The following is a 22,418-nucleotide window of genomic DNA, read 5'->3' as shown; positions in this document are numbered from 1 at the left end:
GGTTTGGAAAAAGAGACAGATGGGTCTTCCATTCCATTCTCCTGAAGAGCCTCCTGGGGCTTTTGCTTTTTCTTCTTTTTAGGTCTTTCACTTGTCTCCTCACACTCCTCTGGGGCATTGCTATTTTCTGAAGAAGCCAGGGCAATTGCAGCCAGCCTTTTCTTTTCCTTCTTCAAGCATTTCTTCTCCTGTTTCTCGAGCTTCCTAGTAATCTCAGCAGCCACTTCCTCTGCCTGAACCACTGCCTCCTTCATGACATCCAGATTCTTTCGGGGAATCTCTCCAGTCTCATAGAAGGACAGCCGCTCCTCAACTTGCTCTCAAAGCTTCTCCCCAAAAACACTGGTGGGCACCTCAGAGAAGCAATCGATTCATGAGGCAATACTGCATTTGTTTGCCAGGTATCGGGAGATGCGACCTTTGTTCTTGGCAGCTGCTCGGCCAATGAAGGTAGAGTGGAAAATGAGTCCATATTTTAGGGTGTTACCCCTTGTCTTCAAGGCTCTGGAAACTTGGTCCCTTTGCTGGGCCCAGGGAATCACTCAAGACACCAGGACTGGCCATCACCCCCATAGCAGAGGCCTGTATAGGTCAGGGAGGTTTTTTTTTTCTTTTGATGTGGACCATTTTTTAAATACTTCATTGAATTTTTTACATCACTTCTGCTTTATGTTTTGTTTTTTTTGGCTACAAGCATGTGGGATCTTAGCTCCCCAACCAGGGATCCAACACATATCCCCTGCATTGGAAAGTGAAGTCTTAACCACTGGACTGCCAGGGAAGTCCCCAAGTAGATGTGTTTGAATGCCAATCATAGTGTTGATGATAATTACATCAATCAAATGGTTGGCCAAGATATAAAAAATAATTCTTAAAACAGAGCAAAGGAACAATTTCCCAGCTAAAGCAAGTCTTTCAACCCTCTTGGCAAATGAGGCATTGATTTTAATTCCTCCGGTGGCAAGCATGGTTTCCAGCACCCCTTTGGTAGAAGGTTGCATAAAACGGGTAAGTGGTTGGAAAAGTTCCCCTTAGGCCTCAGCATCTGGTTATTCTCCTGGTGACCCTTCAGGGTATAGAATGCAGAATGAAAGCACCCACAAAGAAGCCTGAAGATGCTACTGGCCTTGTGTTAGGAGGTCACCTGAATATGCCCGTCCAGTCCTGCTGGCTTTATAAGGCCTGATCCCACTGCTTCTTGGAATGCCCTGACCAAAGAAAGTCTTCAATGTAAAAGAAATAAACAACCTTGCCAAAAAAAAAAAAAAAAATCCCCCACTAGGTGAAACCTCCAGGTCCTAGAACATTTCTGGGCTGGACCATCCAAAGGCTTCTGTGTTGTTGACCTGCTTACCCTGCTAACCCACCAGTTAGCACAAGTATAGTCAAACTCAAACATGGCTCAAACATTCTGCTACAAAAAGTCCATTCAAACTGACACATTTGGCTTAAAAAAAAAAAAAAAAAAAAAAAAAAAACTGGGGCAATGTAAACATCAGGAAAAAAAAAATGATGGCTCACATGGTAGCTCTATTTTTAGTTTTTTAAGGAACCTCCATACTGTTATCCATAAAAGTGAAAATGTTAGTCGTTTAGTCGTGGTCCCACTCTTTGCAACCCCATGGACTGTAGCCCACTAGGCTCCTCTATCCATGGAATTCTCCAGGCAAGAATACTGAAGTGGGTTGCCATTCCCTTCTCCAAGGGATCTTCCCTGGCCCAGGGATCGAACCTGGGTCAGGGAAGCCCATTCTCCATAACAGTTGTACCAATTTACATTTCCACCAATAGTGTAGAAGGGTTCCCTTTTCTCCATGGTGTCACCAACACCTGTTATTTGTGGTCTTTTTGAGATGGCCATTCTGACCAATGTGAGGTGATACCTCCTTGGACTTTTGAGTTGCATTTCTCCAATAATTAGTGACGCTGAGTACATTTTCATGTGCTTCTTGGCCACCTGTATGCATTCCTCGGAGAAATGCCCATGACGATCTTTGATCCATTTTTTGATTGGGTTGTTTGTATTTTAGTTATTGAGCTGCATGAGCTGTTTGTATATTTTGGAGATTAATCCCTTGTTGGATGCTTCATTTGAGAATATTTTCTCTGATTCTGTGGCTTGTCTTTGCTTTGGCTTTGGTTTCCCTTGCTGTGCAAAAGTTTTTTAGTTAAATTTCGGTCCCATTTGATTATTTTTGTTTCTCTTTTCATTACTCTAGGAGGTGGGTCAAAAAAAGATTTTGCTGTAATCAAAACTACAGTGGGCTATCACCTCACACCAGTTAGAATGGCTATCATCAAAAAATCCACAAACCTGCTGGAGAAGGTGTGGGGAGAAGAGAACTCCCCCCCACCCCACACTGTCGGTGGGAATGTAAATTGGTACAGCCACTATGGAGAACTGAATGAAGGTTCCTTAAAAAACTAAAACCAGAGCTACCATATGACCCTGCAATCCCATTCCTGGGCACAGACCCAAAGAAAAACATGATCTGAAAGGATACATGCACCACAGTGTTCATTGCAGCACTGTTTACAAAAGCCAAGACCTGGAATGTCTTGTCAATCGACAGAAGTGAAGTTGCTCAGTCATGTCCAACTCTGCGACCCCGTGGACTATAGCCTACCAGGCTCCTCTGTCCACGGGATTCTCCAGGCAAGAATACTGGAGTGGGTTGCCATTTCCTTCTCCAGGGGATCTTCCCAACCCAGGGATTGAACCTAGGTCTCCCGCATTGTGGGCAGATGCTTTAACCTCTGAGCCACCAGGGAAGCTCTGTCAATCAACAGAGGAACAGATAAAGAAGATGAGGTATAGATAAAACTCTATAGCATCTTTCCTCTATTGTCCTCTGACACACTTTTAGTTATTTTAAACACATTCAAGTGTAACAAACATCTTGGAGATTCAAGGAATAAGAAGATCTTACTCCTTAAGATGACCTGTATTGATTCCTAGATGATCTGACAGCCTGGAAATAGAAATGGCTTTCAATTTTCTAAGACCAAAGTCATTCAGCATGAGCTTCTTCATTTTTTCTTTTTTGATCTTCACATATTTTCAGTATCTTTATCAGTTCAGGCTTTCCTCTGCCCTCTGCTTCCTTACTTCCAAGCCCAGTGACCTGTGCAAACCAGAGACTTGGTAAATGTCTGCTCAATAAATTACTAATCATCTTGCATGCTTCTGAGATTCAGGTCTTAATTTGATTCAAAATTTCATTTGTATTGCTTTCAAAGGTTCTGACATGGCTGTTCTATTTCTTAAGTAGTGTTGCATTCATGTATGGAGAGATCAGCCCTAAGTGTTTAGAGACAAAGGATCATGATGTTTGTCTGCAATACTCTTACCTGATTTTCCCAAATAAATATGTTTTATATGTATGTATATGGGCTTCCCTGATAGCTCAGTTGGTAAAGAATCTACCTGCAATACAGGAGACCCCGGTTCAACTCCTGGGTAGGGAAGATCCAATCCAATCCCAAAGAAAGGCAATGCCAAAGAATGCTCAAACTACTGCACAATTGCACTCATCTCACATGCTAGCCAAGTAATACTCAAAATTCTCCAAGCCAGGCTTCAACAATACATGAACTGTGAACTTCCAGATGTTCAAGCTGGTTTTAGAAAAGGCAGAGGAACCAGAGATCAAATTGCCAACATTCGCTGGATCATTGAAAAAGCAAGAGAGTTCCAGAAAAACATCTATTTCTGCTTTATTGACTATGTCAAAGCCTTTGACTGTGTGGATCACAATAAACTGTGGAAAATTCGGAAAGAGATGGGAATATCAGACCACCTGACCGCCTCTTGAAAAACCTGTATGCAGGTCAGGAAGCAACAGCTAAAACTGGACATGGAACAACAGAAAAGGAGTACGTCAAGGCTGTATATTGTCACCCTGCTTATTTAACTTCTATGCAGAGTACATCATGAGAAATGCTGGGCTGGATGAAGCACAAGCTGGAATCAAGATTGCTGGGAGAAATATCAATAACCTCAGATATGCAGATGACACCACCCTTATGGTAGGAAGTGAAGAAGAACTAAAGAGCCTCTTGCTGAAAGTGAAAGAGGAGAGTGAAAAAGTTGACTTAAAGCTCAACATTCAGAAAACTAAGATCATGGCATCCGGTCCCATCACTTCATGGCAAATAGGTGGGGAAACAGTGGAAACAGTGGCTGATTTTATTTGGGGGGACTCCAAAATCACTGCAGATGGTGATTGCAGCCATGAAATTAAAAGACACTTACTCCTTGGAAGGAAAGTTATGACCAACCTAGACAGCATAAGCAGAGACATTACTTTGACAACAAAGGTCCATCTAGTCAAGGTATGGTTTTTCCAATAGTCATGTATGGATGTGAGAGTTGGACTATAAAGAAAGCTCAGTGCCGAAGAATTGATGCTTTTGAACTGTGGTATTGGAGAAGACTCTTGAAAGTCCCTTGGACTGCAAGGATATCCAACCAGTCCATCCGAAAGGAAATCAGTACTGGGTATTCATTGGAAGGACTGATGTTGAAGCTGAAACTCTTAATATTTTGGCCACCTGATGCAAAGAGCTGACTCATTTGAAAAGAACCCGATCCTGGGAAAGATTGAAGGCAGGAAGAGAAGGGGCCAACAGAGGATGAGATGGTTGGATGGCATCACTGACTCAATGGACATGAGTTTGGGTAAACTCTGGGAGTTGGTGACAGACAGGGAGGCCTGGTGTGCTGCGGTTCATGGGGTCACAGGGAGTAGGACACAACTGAGTGACTGAACTGAACTGAACCCACTCCAGTATTCCTGGGCTTCCCTGGTGGCTCAACTGGTTAAGAATCCGCCTGTAATGCAGGAGACCAGAGTTTGATCCCTGGGTTGGGAAGATCCCCTGGAGAAAGGAAAGGCTACCCACTCCAGTATTCCTGGCCTTGAGAATTCCATGGACAAAAAAGTCTGACAGGCTACAGTCTGTGCGGCTACAAAGAGTCAGACACAACTGAGTGACTAACACACGCACACACACACACATAAGTGTACAGGTAATAATAATGTATGTTCAACATTTGGTCCTGGACCCTGTACTGGCAAAACGCTCCTAAAACTCTTGGAATTTCTTGAGTGATGGGAGTGGTTTTCTTACTCTTAAGGAGCCCCTTTGGAGCTCAGGTGGGGTTCCCGGAGAGCCTCCGGCTGGTGTTACTCATAAGAAAGACCCAGTGATTAGAGAGCTAGAACTTTTAATTCCACCCACCAACCTCAGGGAAGGGGAGGGCGAGGTCTGCAGATTAAGTTCTATCAAAATTCTTCAGCAAGTTGAGTTGATGAGCTTCCAGGTTGGTAAACATGTCCATGTGCTGGGCAGGTAGTGCACCCCAGTCCTATGGGGACAGAGCTTCTGGGCAGGACCTCCCCCTGTGTACCTCTTCATCTGGATGTGTCTGTATCCTTTTACAATACCCTTTCCCCACTTTTTTTTTTTTTTTACTGAGATATAATTCATGCATATAATAACCTTTAAAATAAACAGGGAAACGTAAGTAAATATCTCTTGGGTTTCATAAGCCAAATTATGAAATTAACTGAACCAAGGAGGAGGCTGTGGAAAGCTCCAATTTATAGCCAGTGGGTCAGAAGCACAGGTGACACCCAGGACCTGTGACCTCTGTCTGAAGTGGGGGCAGCCTCATGGACTGAGCCCGTGACCTGTGGGCTCTGCGCTGTGTCCAGGTGGACAGTGTGAGGATCGGATCAGATCTGCAGGACACCCAGGCGGTGTCCACTTAGAACTGGAGAACTGCTTGGCGGGGCTGGAAAACACACAAGGAAACACACACACTTGTGTAGAGACAGAGAGAGATCACACACACAGACACAGAGAGAGCCAGAAATGCTCAGCATCCATAAGAGCAGCTCACTCCAGGCGGAAGGGCCACAGTATGAGCCAAATGAGGGACAGCATGCCTCCCAGAAAAATGAGCAGATGTCCCAACCCAGGAGCTTCACAGCAGCGATTCTGTAACAGTCTCTCAAATGAGGTGGAAATAATCTTCGAAGCTCCACGCAGGCACCCCCCGTGTTAATTTCATAATATGGCCCCTGTGATGTTGGTACATCACCATGTTTTGACTGGAACGCAAAACACACATATGCAACACCTCTGCAACTTGACCTGCCTGCACCGGACAGGACTCGACAAAGGCAAGAACCGGCTGCAACACAGGCTGGGCCGTCGGCAATGCCTGGGCCAGCTTGCCTTTAGACACATTTGGCTCCAGATGCAGCTTTGACATGCCGACAGGTTTAAGTGAATGTAATTACAGGTGAGCAAGCTGGGTGGACCCTGCTTTCCCAATCCATCCCTGATGCTGTCCAGGAGCGAGGCAGGCCCAGGAGAATGAGCCTACTTGGGAGTCTGTGCAACGACGTTCTGGGATTCCCCACTGATACACCCTGCCCTAAGCATAGGAAGAGCCGATGGCTTTGGTGAGCCTGGTGCACCAACCCTTAAGTTGGAAGGACCGATAACCCACCATCAAGTGGGCACAAGTGGCTGAACACGCAGTATGAATCCACGTACCTACTGTGAACGTATCAAAACACTCGGTACCACCCGGTAGATAATTGCTCCCTGAAACTCCTCCAGCACCCCCCCGTGCCTCCCTGAGTCCCCTCAGCACCCCCAGCACCGCACCCCCATGTCCCCACGATCCAAAGGATAAGAACAGGGCTCTGGCTCCATTCAACTCAGCGGCCAGTCCTGACCTGTCAGAGCTGCGCTTTGTCACTGTTGAGTATTTTAAACCCCACTCTGGCCTCCTAGTTCTTCCAGGGCAAGAATCTACTTTGTTCTGCATCACATCCCAGCACTTCCTACGGTGCATACAGGGCATCCACAGATGCAGGCGAGCACCTGCGATGGGGCAGGTTTGCTGGGGGCAGGGAGGTGGAAGGACCTGCTGAGGCCACACCTGCCTTAGAGACACACCCGTGTCTCAGGAACAGGTTCCAGAAGCAGGTCCCAGGAGGCGCTGAGCCTGAGGCCCTGATTGCCTTGCCAGGTGGTTTTGCTGGGAAATGCTGACTTGAGACATGTTAGCAATACAACACACACACACACACACACACACACAGAGTGAATAATGAAGCTATTCTGTCCCTCCCAGTGTCTCCACCACGAGCTTGCAACACAGTGGAACCCAGGGTCCTTGAGCTGTGTTGTGGTCAAACCTGAAACCAGCTGGTAGGTCTATGCCGGGTAGAGGAAGGAAGACTACCTCAACAGCAAATTGGGAGTGGGGGCTGGGATAGCTGTAAGGACACCCACATCTCCAGACCAGGACTCTGTGTGGCTGCCCCCTGAGGTCTGGACACAGCTGGACACAGAGGGAAGGTCAGTATGCCAGCACATGGCTGCCTCTAGAAGGGGAAAGAAACCACCCTGAAAGCTTCCCTGGTGACTGAGATGGTAAGGAGTTCGCCTGCAAGGCGGGAGACTTGGGTTCGATCCGTGGGTTGGGAAGATGCCCTGGAAAACGGAAATGGCAACCCACTCCAGTATCCTGGCCTGGAGAATTCCATGGACAGAGGAGCCTGTTGGGCTACAGTCCATGGGGTCACAAAGAGTCAGACATGACTGAGCGACTAACACTTCTGGAGACAAGGTATTCTCTCCCCTCGCGGTGGCCTCCAACCCTGCAAGTGGCCAGGAAGGGGCCCTGCTGGCACAACCGCCCATCACCCCGTGAGCCTCACCGCCGGCCTCTCCCCCTAAGGTGGCCAGCAGAGCCGTGTCCTCGACAGATGAGCTGCTGGGCAGCCCCCAAAGGCGGTGCAGGCATGACCCTGGGCAAGAGGTGCTCCAGGGTCGCAGACTCTGACATTCCAGCCCGTCACTAGGGAAGCAAAGCGGGCTCCAACTCCAGGGAAAGAAGGCAGAAGCAAATGGGTGGGGTGGGGCCAGGTGCCCGGAATGGATAAGGGACAGAGCCAGAGGCAGGACCCAGGCAACCCCTGCTCCCTGAAACCCAGAGCAGCTCTGAACACCCCCACCAAGCTGCCTGAGATCCCGGGAATGTAAAGAAGAGAGGTGTTCTACAAACAGCATTCATGCATGCTAAGTCATTCAGTCGTGTCCGACTCTGTGCAACCCCATGGAATGCAGTCCACCAGGCTCCTCTGTCCATGGATTCTCCAAGCAGGAATACTGGAGTGGGTTGCCATGCCCTCCTGCAGAGCGTCTTTCTGACCCAGGGGTCGAACCTGTTTCTCTTATGTCTCCTGTATTAGCAGGCGGGTTCTTCACCACTAGAGCCACCTGAGAAGCTCCTCCTGTAAACACCACACCCTCAGCAAAGCAATCCTATGTCCCTGACAAGAGGGGAAGGCAAAAAGACCTCCCCAACAAGGGCATGAACCCATCATGGTGACTCAGGGAGGAGAGGCAGCCCCTTGGCTGCAGGAGTGAGGTGCTGCGGGCAGGCCTCCGGTGTGGCTCAGATAGGGCACCCAGGTCTCTCCTACCACTTGGGTCAGGGTAGGGAGGGCGGTGGCCTGGCAGGGTTGATCAGCCCTGAAGACCCCTTTTCCCTTTTGCCTCTTTACTGTAAACGCAACAGGTCAGGGAGGAGTCACCGTGGGAGCGGAGGAGAAATACAAGCATCACTGAGACAGAACAAGGCAACTCTGTTCACCACGCAGGAGGTGTCCGACCAGCCCTGGAGGATCCAGGAAAGTCCACATTTCAAAGCGATGCTAACAGAGCCAGGAGCCCTGACAGCCTGAGGTCGTCCCCACCGTCTCCTCTGCAAGGCCCACGTCAGGTGGGGTTACATCCCCTCCTGTGAGTCGGGGTGACTTCGCTTCTGGCTGATTTACAGCTCCCGGCTATGTGACTTAATCCCAGAGGTCCTGAATGTCCTGCTGGACATTCTCAAGATTGGATTTTTCATCTGAGTGATTTATGAACTGTAGCTCAGATGACACAGGGAACCCCTGCCCTGTCAAACGGACCACGGTCCTCGCTCGCGAGAGACCAGACGCTCGTGTTGTCCAGCCCCCCGACACCTCCAAGGCAGCTCCAGCCTCCCTTCCTTGGCCCGGGTAATCTCGGGGGACCTGCTTACCGCCTCTGGCTGCTCCTGAGCCTCTCTCTCACCTCTCCCTCTCCAGCTGCATTGCTAGTGGGCAGGAGCTGCAACCTTGACACCAGTGCTGTGAGCACAGTGAACACGAGGACTGTGGATTCTTGTTGTGCTGTGATTACCCACTCACCCTCCTGCAGAGCCACTGGGTCCACACAGACATAAACATCACCAGCGTCTGTGTTCTTGATAAAATTGTGAGCACCGGGCCCCTCCCATGAGATCCTGTCCTGATGACAGCCGGGAGGCAGGGGAGGCCTCAGCCCTGCCGGGTCAAGGATCTGGCCCCAGCCATTCAACAAACTACATGGGGTGGGCCCATGACCCCACCTCTTCCAACCACATTTCACTAACTCCCACTTGGTGCAGGGTGGAAAGTCCCTCCAACGCACCCTCCCACCATGCCCCTGAGTGGGAGTGTCTGATGCTTACCCCACTCCCAGCAACTGGTCCTCAGAGCATCACCCCCTGGAAAAGCAGCACTGGGGCCCCTACCAGGGCTGCCCAGAGCCCGCTTTCCATTTCTCACTTAAAACATGTCCAGTCTGGTATAAAAGAGGGGGAAACAGGCCTACTGGACACCAACCTTTCACAAGTGAAAGTACAGGAAACAGATATGGGTGTGTGGTGAGCAGGTTTGAGCACAGAGACGCAAAGGACCTTATCTTTGCAAAAAGACAAAAACCAACCCAGGTGCTCTCCTCCAGCCGGGACAGGATGTAGGTACCACAAAAGCAGGTGTCTTGACCGCCAGCCTGCTTGGCCCCACAACCCATAAAATCAAAGCAAATTTCTCCTTTAGCACTTTTTCCCACATTGCTTGTTCAGCAGCTCTATTGCCTTTAACTCTTTGTGACCCCATGGACTGCAGCATGCCAGGCTTCCCTGTCTTTCACCATCTCCCGGAGTTTGCTCAAACTCATATCTATTGAGTCGGTGATGCCATCCAACCATTTCGTCCTCTGTCGTCCCCTTCTCTTCCTGTCCTCAATCTTTCCCAGCATCAGGGTCTTTTCTAATAAGCCGGCTCTTTGCATCAGGTGGCCGAAGTTTTGGAGCTTCAGCTTTATGCTGAAAAGCGTAGTTAGTGTTCTAAGAAATGAATGTCCTTCTGCACAGGGCAGACACCATGCGTAACTCATGTCTGACGTGGCCTTCTGCCTGTGTCCAGACACATCGACAGGCCACAGCCTGGGAAATGCTGGGCTATGTTAGGACAAGCCTTGGCTGGCGCTCATCCTGGAGCCCATGGGACGGGCAGCATGCCTGGAGGTGGGAGAACTGGGCGGCTTACTTGGCCAACAACCCACCACAGTCACTCTCTCCAACCTGCAGACAAGGAAGACCTCACTGAGAAAGGACACTCAAGTGTCCAGAACAGTGGGGGGAGGTGCTTAAGGACAGGCCCAGGCTCCCTTCCTGCCTCCTTGGAAAACACTGGCCCTGGAAGGAAGACTGTCTGTCTGCAGCCCTGGGACCTTTGACCCTACAAGAAACCAGAGTAAAACTCGGGGCAGAGAGTTTACAGGTCAAAAACTTCCGTCATCCTTCAACAGTGCCTGGTTGTACTGGGTTGTTCAGAAATTTTGTTCAGGCTTTTTTCCATCTTATTTTTTTTTTAAATAATTTTATTTACATATTTATTTTTGGCTGTACTAGGTCTTGGTTGCTGCACAGGTTTTTCTCTAGTTGTGGTGCGAAGGCCTCTCACTGGGGTGGCTTCTCTGGTTACAGAGCATGGGCTCTAGGGTGATTGGGCTTCAGTATTTGCGGCTCGTGGACTCAGCAGTTGCGGCTCCCCATCTCTGGAGCACAGGCTCAGTAGTTGTGACTCACAGGCTTATTTAGTTGCTGTGTGGAATCTTCCCAGACCAGGGATCGAACAGGTATCTCCTGCATTGGCAGGCAGATTCTTTACCACTGAGCCACCAGGGAAGGCCCTCTGCATAACATCTTACAGAAAAAGCCAAGCAAACTTTTTGGCCAACCCCATAGAAAGCTGAGCTGGATAACGGATGAATGCACAGGGTGACGGGTTCGAGCCCGTCATCAGGAAGTGCGCACATGAAGGGGTTTCCTCCCCGCGCATCCCGATACCTGAACTTCTATCCTCAGCCCACGTGTCCAGCACCGCCCTCTCTTCTGCTCACCCTCTGCAACGTAGACCCTCCCAGCGAGGTGCAGGGAGGTCACCCAGCAAGTTTGTAAAGCCCCAGGGGGATTAAACTTGTCACTGAGACACCTCCCTGCCACCAGCTGGGAAAGGGCAGAAGGAAAGGTTCACGTTCAAGAGCCGCTCGAAACCCCAGGACTGACTCTGAGGGCAGATGGTGCTACGTGTCCAACTGGATGCAGGAGCTGGAACACCACACGCCTCAGACTCTCAGTTCAGCCTCAACCTCTGACTTGTCAAGTCAGCTGAGAAAAGAAAGGCCTCAGAGAGGCAATTCCGGGCCTCGGAGTTGAGACGGGCCCTGACCCAGGACGGGGCTGCATTCCAGACTCGCTCGGGTTCCTGGGGCCCATTCGGGGCCATGCTGGTGTAGAGCCCCAGGGCAGACCGGTGAGGGGGGCACCAGCCTCCCCCCAGATCTTCCTGGGGAGGCTCTGACTGCCATCCTGCTCGGAGGGTGGCCTGTGGGGCTCTGAGATGCTGAGTGATGCTATAAGCTTGTGACATCTCCTTGTTCACATTAATGGCTGAAATAAAACCACCACCTCGCCCAGGCCCTTCCCTGTCACATGCGGTCTGGACAAATAGCTGAGCAGAAAACGAAAGAAAACAAAACCCATCGGGGGTAGCAGTTCAGCAAATAGCCAAATAAAGTGTGAAACGTTCCTACCTATGTTTCAATCATCTCTCTGTGTGCACTTGTAAATGAACAGAAAGAGATCCTGAAGGACCCACCCTGTCACTGTCCTGTTTGCAATGACTGTCTCCCTGGAGCTCACGGGGAGGAGGTAACAGGTGCATGAAAAGGAATTTAACTTTTACTCCACAGGATTCCATACTGTTTGGACTTTCTAGGCTAAGTGTGTGTTCTTAAATGACTCTTCTAACTTAAAAGAGCCAAAGATAGAAATATAAAGCTATATATACATGACCTGTCTTAGGCTTCCATATAACTGGACCTTTGGATGGATTCCTGGAATGCCTTCCTCTCCACCGGCCCACTCGCCGGGAGTCAGCCAACATCCCGCGCACACATCAGGGGGAGGAGGGGAGCCCTTGGCTGAAGGGAAAAAGGAGCCCTGGGTCTCAGCCTCCTGAGTACTCCTCCAACACTGCAACTTAACTAAGGCCACCTCCATCACCACTTACAAATAACCTTGTCACCTTCATAAAGTAATCAAGTGCTCTGGTTCACAGGGCGACTTTCCAGCCTGACAGTACACTACCCTGAATTTACTGTTCTTATAGGCTCATGTCCATTTGCTATTCCAGTATTTGAAAAGTGAATTTGACCATGAGAAGGAAGTGGATGCAAAAGTACTCATTAGTCACGACATATGAAAGAATCAGAAAAAAAAGTCCTCATGCCACAGACAGGGCCTGGCAGCCATGCCCTCAGATGGGCTAAGGGCTACCCTGGGCAACTATAACCGCCTTTCTTTGGAGTCATCCTCTTGAAAGACATGCTGCAAGATGAGTTCTGTGTTGACCAGGGCAGCGAGAAGGGAGCTATGTGCTGTCGCTAAAGCAAAAGAGGCCACTCTAGTCCCCCTGACCACCTTCGAGGATGCATGCCATCGTCTTCCCAGGGGTGATGCTTGTCAATTCAAAGAAGCCTCCTCCTGGAAGCCTTTCTTCCCCTGCCCCTGCCATCATCCTGACCCTCTGCTGAGCCTGCTAGGCAGGCACATGCCTTCAGCAGAGGAGTCATCACTCTGCAGGGAAGTGGTCAGATGTCCTGCCCCACCTTCAGGGAGTAAGGCCTGTGGGCCCAACCCCCCACCCCCACCAGGAGACCAGCCCGTCTGCCCCAGAGTCAGGGAGGAGGGTCTGTGTGTGTGTTAGCTCCTTGTCCTCATTTCCTGTCTGTGGTCCTGGAAGGATTCGCTGCCTGGCAAGAAATCACTGCTGGACTCTGTGGTCAAAAGCTGCCCAACACAAGGCTGGTTCTCCTCCGGCCCTGGGCCCCTGAACATGGGTTTCGGTTCACGTCCAAAGTCCTCCAGGATCTGAACTCAAATTCACACGAGCATGTGAGCACCCAAAACCGAGGCTCCAATGGCCCTAAAATGTGCTTCTTGACGAAGGAAAGACGAAAGGGAAAACAGAAAAAAATTTGAGAGACTCCAGGAAAGCAAATAAACACAACTTAGAATGAGTTTTAGAAAGGCATTTTCCCTGAAGATTTAAAGCCCCCCTGGCCATCCTGGGAGCTGGCCTTTGTCTTTCCCCTAGAGAAGCAGAATCTGGCTAAAGACACAGGTAGCGCGAGGGGCAGGGGCAGTCATCCACACATCTGGAAAGCAGGCCTCCAGGGCGGTTATGTAACACGTGGACTGCGCCATCACGCTCTGTTTACGCTCCTGCGGCCCCAAGATTGCAACACAGGCGACAGCTCTATGCAGCAGCCGTGTGGGAGGAACAAGTGACCAGAATAGCCTGGTTCCTCCCCTGGTGACCAGGGTCAGCCCTGGAGCAGCCCAGCTGGGACCCGGCAGGGAGGAGTTGGTGCACGAAATTCCTGGCCCAGAATTGAGGAACTTCGTTCCTCAAGCTCTCACACAAAGCCTTCTTGGTTTTTATTTGCTACACAATGGTTAACAAAGGAAGACAGAATGTCTGCCGAGCATACACCAGCGGGATGCCCGTGGAACTCTCCTGTGCTCAGGAATCGTCGGGATCATGTGAGACTCATGTTCAGATTCAGCAGGTCCAGGTGGACCTAAGCCCCTGGTGGCCGATGAGCCCCCAGCTAGGCCAACACCTCTGTATTCTGACCATCACATGCGACCCCTGGAATGATGTTAGAAGGGGCAGTGTGAAGGCAAGGGCCCATCTGTTCAAGAAACTGAAAATCATTGGTTAGATGCCGAGCCTCCTGGATAAGGTGACCAGGGGTGGAACCAGCTCCCCAGGACCAAGCAGGCCAGGTCCATCCCCAGGGTCCACCTCTGGCATTGAACTTGGCTCTGCTTCAGGCCATCATGACCTGCTGGGCTCTCCCACTGTGCAGGATCAGGACTCAGGGAGGATAGACGCTGTAGCGGCAAGAGGGTGACACTCTGCGCCCCCACTCCAACCTGGTGGATGACCTGGATCTTCCCAGAGCTGAGGGTGCCCAGGACACAGGCGGGAAGCCCAGCTCTCCTACGGGGAGAGGTGTCCCTGTCCCTACACCCCCAAACGATGACCCTCCATCTGCTTGGGAGCGGCAGGTACATAAACAAGAAAGGGCCATTTCAAGTTAGCCTGCCTACATGGAGAAGAATCCAGAGCCAGTTTCCACACTCCTTTGGTGGGCCACTTCTCAGGAGGTTGAGGACCCTGCCCCCTTCCAGAAAGCCCCTTGATTCCCTAAAGTTGGCTCAGAGCTTTCTCTCCCAAGTAGGAGATGGGAGCTTTGGGCCCGCGCTTCTCAGGCTCTGATGCACACAGAATCACCTGGCGACCCTTAGTCAGAGGGCCCAGCTGGGTGTGAGACTCTGTATTTCAAACTGACTCCCAGGAGATGCTGAAGCTGCTGTTGATCCTTGGGCTTCATTTTGAGAAGAAAAAGACTAGAGAGTGTGCCAGTCACCTGGTGAGGCCCTTCATTTGCATTAATATACTAGCAACACCATCACTGGCTTGGACAGGCTCAGACCCTTCACCAGACAGATGAAACAGCCGACAGTCTCTGAGATTAGGAAATCCAATCGAGTTTTGGAGCTAGAAAACGGAGGTGTCCGGATTTTAAGTCACTGGAGGAGAAAAGGGCAAACCACTCCAGTATTCTTGCCAGAAGAAGTCCATGAACAGTATGAATAGGCAAAAAGATACGCCACTGGAATGTGAGCCCCCAAGTTGGAAGGTGTTCAATATACTACTGGGGAAGAGTGGCAGGCAATTACTAATAGCTCCAGAAAGAATGAAGCAGCTGGGTCAAAGTAGAAATGATGCTCAGTTGTGGATGTGTTTGGTGGTGAAAGTAAAGTCCAATGCCTTAAAGAACAATGCTGCATAGGACATGAATTTGAGCAAATTGCAGGAGACAGTGGATGACAGAGGAGCCTGGCATGCTGCAGTCCACAGAGTTGCAAAGAGCTGGACACGACTTAGTGACTGAACAACAAAACTACCAAAGTTTATGTTCTTTCCTCAACAAAAGGAGGGTCCCAGTTTATCAGGAGAAAGTTCAACCTAGGTTCAGTGCATTGGGTCTCAGAAGGCAAGCATGCATGGAGTTTACTTTAGAAGGATATCAATCAAATGTTTATCACCTTTTTTTAAATGGTCTGGGGTTTGAGGGAATGTTTCATTTAGTTCATTCACTGTATCTAATAGACATTTGTTGCATTTCTAGATGTTAAAGGCTTGAAAAACTTAGGTCATGACATGGGCACCTTCACAATGAAATCAAGAGCGTGTTGTAGCCCGGTCTCGTATTTTTCCACTCCATATTCCAAAAGGCACAGATGATTTCAGACATTTTAATAAAAAACTAGCTCCACAAAGGTTTGTAGGGAAAAATCTATACTGACAAGCCCTCAGCCAATTGGGGCTTCAACATCTGCTTTTGGAAGAAACCATAGATGTCACCTCCTCTCGCTGGTGGTCGAGAGACTGCAAAGCTGAACTCCAAGTGTGTCTTTAGCCTTCGGCAATTTCAAACAAAGCCACAGCCCCTCAGAGGAGGAGCTTTCTTTTTGCAAGGGTGACTGGGGCAACACTTAAAGCCCATGGAACTGAAGAAACAAAAAGTCAACAACGTGGTAACATCAGGTTGGCCAACACGCCTCAAAGAGACCTCCTCCTTTCGACCTTCTTTATTTGTCCATCAGGAAATCTCACAGCGTGCAAGGAAAATATGCTTAACATGCTCCATCCACAATTTAAGCCACAGCCAGTTTGAAAGGAAGAAAACTGACCAGGCACTCATCCACCTGGGAAGCCCCTGTCTGTTTCCCAAGGTCCCTCTTTTATACCTCTATGGAGGGAGGTCTACGTCATGTAGATATTAGGGGTCAATAATGACAAACAAAAATGATAACATTTCACTTTCAAAATTTCTTTGTTTCCATGAAAATCAGGAACAAGAAAAATGCAAATATTCTCGTGCTGAATTAGGATAAGTTAACCACATGACTCAGTAGTATGCGGGTGCCATAGGAGACATTTGTTCAACCCCTGAGTTGGGAAGATCCCCTGGAGGAGAACATGGCAACCTGCTCCAGCATTCTTGCCTGGAGAATCCCATGGACAGAGAGGAGCCTGATGGGCTACAGTCCATGGGGGTTCCAAAGAGTTGGACATGACTGAGCATGCACACACCAAAAGCAACCCAGCATCCACTTGGTCAGAACAGATGTTTATTTGGTTCAGAGGATCCCTGGGCACTCAAGACCCGCACCCCTGTCAATTTTAATCAGTTTCCCAGAATGAGACTTTTCAGAGGACCACAACCTGACTTTGGCTTTGAAAATAGTTGGAACTGTAAGTCTGAAACAGAAAAGCACAACTGGCAACATAATTCACATTCACCTGGATGGGATTTCCCCAGGTGCTTTTTCCCTTGGAATTCTGGACTCCAAGGAAGTTAACCAAAATTACCAGAAAGGGGTTCTGCTGCCCAACTGTTTTGGGAAATGTGGGCTTAAATGACCTTAAGCAGGTTATTTCCTGCAGCTCTCAGAGGTTTTGATGTGAAACTGTCCAGTCTCGCCAAGAACGAGCCTGTTTTCTAAGTTTGGTGGCTCAGGGAAGCCCCTCCCCCAGGTTTGTTTTACAAACTAGGCCAGATTGCTGGAAAATGGAAATCATTTTTAATATGTTCCAGGCGGTACCTATTTTTCAGGCAAGTGTTACTATTTGTTTTATTTTAATTAGCTCTATGAGTCTGGGAGCAGGAGGACACACGGCGGAAGGCCCGCCCTCATCCACAGAGCTGACCCAGCCCATCTGGGAACCATCATTGACGTAGGGCTCTCATGTCCTCCAAAGACAGGCATGCTGTCCATCCACCCATCCCCCAAACATCTAACCCAAACCCACTCTGTGCCCAGGCCTGGAGAAGGTGCAGGAAATGCCAGAAGAAGGCCTGCCCTCGGGGAGCTTCCTGGGGTGACTATTCTACTGCAAGGCTCTTGGCAAACAAGTTATCTTGTTCACTGAGGTTCTATGTTTCCTCATCATTTCAGAATTACACAGAAGGTACAACCATCCTTCACATTTCCTCCTGAAAGAGACACCATTCAGGAGATCCTAAGAAAAGGGGTCCACTGGGAAGTCTGAGTAACTAACCCTGGTGTGTGGGGCGGGGGGTAAGAATATATATATTTTTCCTTCCTGCCCCAGGGATGTGACAGCTCCTGGCAGTGTTGATCCTCCGTTGAGAGCTGCTCTCATCCCACACGGGTCTTCCATGAACAAATATCGCAAGCAGCCAAAACAGGAAGAGTTAAATTTAGAAACACAACTGTCACACTGCATTCAAAAAGGAAAGAGAAAAATAACTCATCAGGTCTTCAAATTCAGTCCAGGCCCAAAGATCCTGGTCCAAGTTTGCAAGGCGTGGATTCGCTAAGAAGCCAAGGCCCCAAGGATGCCCCAGAATCAACTTCTCATTACTCCTGGACCCTCCTCCACAATCCTGTCCTCCCCAAAGAAACTCTTTTTCAGCTTTTGCTGGGTAACTGGCACTCTCTCAGAAACTTTATTTTTTTTTCCTGTAAAATGTTTTGCCATTAGCTTTTAGTTGCGAGATTTCCAGATTCGCGGTCTTTTAAGAAGAGAAAAAAACGAACTCAACACTGTAAAGCAATTAGCCTCCAAAAATCCTGTGATAAACCATAACAGAAAAGAATATTAAAAAAAATGTATACATATGTGTAACTGAATCACTTTGCTGTGTAACAAGAGTTAACAGCATGGTGAATCAACCATACATCTATAAAAATAAGAGAGAGAGAAAGCACAGATGATGACACTTAGCCTCCCGGTGTCCCTGTCTAGCAGACCACTTGTCTCCCCCTAGACCCTGCAGGTGAGCTAGGGGATGGGGAAAGAAGAGACCAAACAGGTGGAGACCTAGGAATGGAAGGATTCTCAACTGTTCTATCACAAAGAATCTGCTGCAGTGGCCTGAGAAGGAGGACAGGTACCTCTGATCCTTCCCACATGGTCCTGGAAGATGGAGATCCTAGGAAAGTTGAACTCTGCAGAACTGGAGAACAGAGGAACGAAAGCTGCCACTAATTGGGCCCCTACCTGGGCTCCAGGCATGGGGTTACACTCAGGGCAAATGTTATTCATTAAGTAATTATCCCAACAACGGCTCACAATTTCTATGCACTAATTATGCAACAGCATCTTGACAATAACCTTATGTGCAAGGAGGCACTTCCAGGGCTTCTGGGGCCAAAGCTTAGACCCTCTTTATAAAAACACACATCAAATGATGAATAAAAATGAGACAGAAGATCTTGGAGGTGCCCCAGAGAGTGTGAATAGTCCTGAGGCTCACCATTCCCAATCCACGTGGTCTGGCAGGGAAGTGCTTATCAACAGCATCTGCTCTGAAAGACAAGGAAATGGAAACTCCTCTGGGAAGTGACGAAACTGGCCCAAGGGCCTCTCTCAAGCCAGTAACAGAGCCAGGTGGTTTCAAGGCAGTGGTGCCATCCTCCAGGAGGAAAAAGGAGGTCATCATTGCCTCAGAAACTCAACTGTCTTTTGGTAAATTTGTAAAACTTGATGTTTTCAAAGTCTTCATTTTTAAAGAGAAATGAAGAGGGAAGTAATTAGTCTCTAAGTTAACTGGTTTCAAAATCTGCTTGATGGTGACACTATGTTCCGTTGAAATGGAAAAATGCATGGGATCACCCAAGACGAGAGGGGTCCCATCCCTCAGGGATTCTCTAAGCTGAGAGATAAACTCACCAGGGCTTCTTGCTGCTTTTGTGAAATGTGGGTCAGCTTCAAGGTGGTGATAACCCTTATCTTGTCTGCCCAGCAAGCCACCCTGGAGGGCACATATAAGACCCTGAGTTGGGGGGCGACACTCCTACCTCATGTAGGTCTGTTCTCTGCCATGAGACATATGGGTTGACCTCAGTGGGCATCAAACGTTTACATTCTTCTCTAAAATTGGTCATTTCTTCCCTGGAGCTTTTCCTCCAATTCCTTCACCTTTATCATGTCCTTTCCTGAAGGGAGACAACTTCAGGAAGCTGTTAGAGGTGGCAGGTGTTAAGACAGCCAATGCCTGAGACAGAGGACAAGTCTGGTTCATTCTCTGCTTCAAGCACCTGTTAAAACTGTGACACCTTAGATGGGTCCTCTAACTGCTGGCTCTAAGGTCCCTTACCTGAAAACTTAGGGTGAGAAGAGTAGGAATCACCCCATGGCAGGGAACAGAAAACAGGCACATATGTATTCCTGGGAATGGACAAATAAGTGGCAACAAAGTCATATGACAGAAAACAAGAGAGCAATTCAAATGAATGATTTTGCACATACCATCACAGAACATCAGTCTAGTAGAATAATGTTTACATAAATTTGAAAGCACACCAAACCATACTACTTATTGCTCATGCATACAAATACAGGAGACAAAAAACTTAAACACAGGTCAACCACCATGAAAATAAGGCTGATGGTGCTTCTGAACCTGGAAAATCAGAGGAGGTAAATAAAGGGAATGTCCATCTGGACTACAACTGTTGTATTTCTAATAACTGAAAAGAGACTAGAAGCAAATAAAGAATATTGTTGGTCAGTCATTCAGTCAGGTCTGACTCTTTGCAACCCCATAGCCTGCAGCATGCCAGGCTTCCCTGTCCATCACCAACTCCCAGAGCTTGCTCAAACTCAAGTCCATCAAGTGATGCAATCCAATCGTCTCATCCTCTTTCATCTCCTTCTCTTCCTGCCTTCAATCTTTCCTAGCATCAGGGTCTTTTCCAATGAGTTAGTTCTCCGCATCAGGTGGCCAAAGTTTTGGAGCTTCAGCTTCAGCATCAGTCCTTCCAGTGAATATTCAGGGTTGATTTCCCTTAGGATTGACTGGTTTGATCTCCTTGCTGCCCAAGGGACTCTCAAGAGTCTTCTCCAACACCACAGTTCAAAAGCACCAATTCTTCAGCAATCAGCCTTTTTTATTGTCCAGCTCTCACATCCATACATGACTACTGGAAAAACCATAGCTTTGACTAGACGGACCTTTGTAGGCAAAGTAATGTCTCTGCTTTTTAATAACCTGTCTAGGTTTGTTACTGCTTTTCTTCCAATGTTTCTTCCAACATTTAAAGAATGCTATCATTTATTAATTCCCAGAGCAAATACATTGGAATCTGTTGTATTTTCCCTTATAGTTTTGAGGCTTTTGTTCTCTCAAGATAAAACGTGAAAAACAACAACTGTCACAGAGAAGTTCTAAGGAGTCATTCATTCAATCAATCATTTGTTCAACAAAGAATGAACGTCAACAGGTATTTGGGGCATGCAGGGAATAATTCAAACCCTGGGGATATGACCGTGAATTGACAGCCCTGCTCCTGCCCATGCAGGGTTCATCACCCGCAGGCAAGGACCAGCACTGGTGGAAATGATGCGTCAACACTATGCTCCTGGCTGGAGTTCAGTACAGGGAGGAGCGAGATGCTGGAAGGGGCATCTGGGCATGGCCAGGCTTTCACTCCAGCTCTGCCACCTCCCCCCACCCCAGATGCCCCAGGGACACCTGACTCACAGGCAAGGTAGGAAAATTAAGGAGATACTGCAGGTCTCAGCCCAGGCACACTTAGCTCAGCCCTGACTCCAAGGAGACACCCAACAAATGCCTGGTCTCCTTACCTTGTCCCTGAAAAAAAAATGCCTGGTCCCCTTACCATGTGTCTGGAAAAAAACCTATGGATTTCCATCCTAACTCAGGAAAGCTGGGTTTACATCTGAAATAGTAATAATCATATCTAACACCTGAACATGACTGTATCAAGTCCAACTTCTCCATGTGTCATTCAAACATCATTTTTAAGAGCTGAGGAGGAATGTTTGGTCCATAAAGTAATCAGGAGAGTGAGGGGTGGACTCGGGTCACACAGGGGCGGAGGGCTGGGAGGGGGGCAGCTGAGAAACTGGAGAAGGAAATGCAAACAAAGAAGACCGGCAGCTGACCTTACAGGTACACCAGCCAGAAGAGGAATAAGATTTATTTTACAGAACTCACAGTGACTAAAAGGAAGACGTTCTGGTTCAGCACGAAGAAGACAACTGCAATAAGCCCGGAGGGCGAGGGGAAAAAAAGGCCTCTCATAGGATGTGAGGGGTGAGCTCCCATCACTGAGGACATCCTGCGACAGGACAGAGGACCACTTTCTGGTGGTGCTACAAAGGGAACTCAGGACTTACATGGACTGCTAGGTCACACAATTTCTTAAGAGTCTCGGTGTGTTGAGGGTTTGTGACTCTAATTTATGGTTTTCAGAGAAGATAAAACAGCCATGTAAGTATACCACTCCTGCCCAGCCCAGTAACCACTCACTAACCCTTTAAAAGAACTTTCTGTCTATGGAAACACCTTAGCAGGACATTCACAGTTCTCTCCCATGCATTTTCACATTTTTCCCCAAGACAGTGAAGACAAGGAGGAGCCATTCCTGGGCTGGACCAAGAGGGGCGCCGGGGAAGAGGGGACGTGAGAGAGAAGCCCCCAGCTGGGTGCCCAGGGACCTGCCTTCTGCTGGCCCGGAGCCGAGGACAGGGCCATGGAGCCGAATCGCTGTGCACCCTCCAGCCTGTGACGCCCCAGGCAAAGGCCAGACCGTGGCCACACAAAAGCCAATTAGGAGCTTTGCGCAGTGGCAGTATCGTAGCCAATGAGGTTTTTCCGAGGCGCGATTATTGCTAATTGAAAACTTTTCCCAAAAGCCAGTTAGGTGTGTAGAGCCAGTCCAAGAGCCCAGAACTCAGGAACAATGAGGAGACAACCACTGTGATCGCGACTGGATGGAAAGAAACAGCTTCTCCACCCTCCACCCCCTCCTCTGCAGCTGGACTCAGAAGAGGCCCTCAGCCCCAACCTGCTGGCGTCAGAACAGCTGGAAACCTCAGGCCACCTCTAGCTACCACACT

At 48.8% G+C, this 22,418-nt stretch overlaps 1 protein-coding gene, 1 non-coding gene and 1 pseudogene across 4 annotated transcripts in view; 1 reads left to right on the top strand and 2 right to left on the bottom strand.

Moving 5' to 3' along the window:
* The window catches only part of SLC24A3 (solute carrier family 24 member 3), a 421,173-nt gene that overhangs the window by 314,234 nt on the left and 84,521 nt on the right, over nt 1-22,418 (bottom strand). The gene's annotated exons all lie outside the window — the stretch shown is intronic.
* On the bottom strand, nt 537-624 carry LOC139036861 (small nucleolar RNA SNORD86). Its single transcript, XR_011489723.1, has one exon. It is a non-coding gene; the product is annotated as a small nucleolar RNA SNORD86 (small nucleolar RNA).
* LOC139036876 (U4 spliceosomal RNA) lies at nt 22,134-22,216 on the top strand (annotated as a pseudogene).

The sequence above is a fragment of the Odocoileus virginianus genome, chromosome 9 (genome assembly GCF_023699985.2).
Source record: "Odocoileus virginianus isolate 20LAN1187 ecotype Illinois chromosome 9, Ovbor_1.2, whole genome shotgun sequence".
Lineage (NCBI taxonomy): Eukaryota > Metazoa > Chordata > Mammalia > Artiodactyla > Cervidae > Odocoileus > Odocoileus virginianus.
Note: the sequence above shows the minus strand (reverse complement) of the source record. Positions and strands in the feature narration are given on the sequence as shown.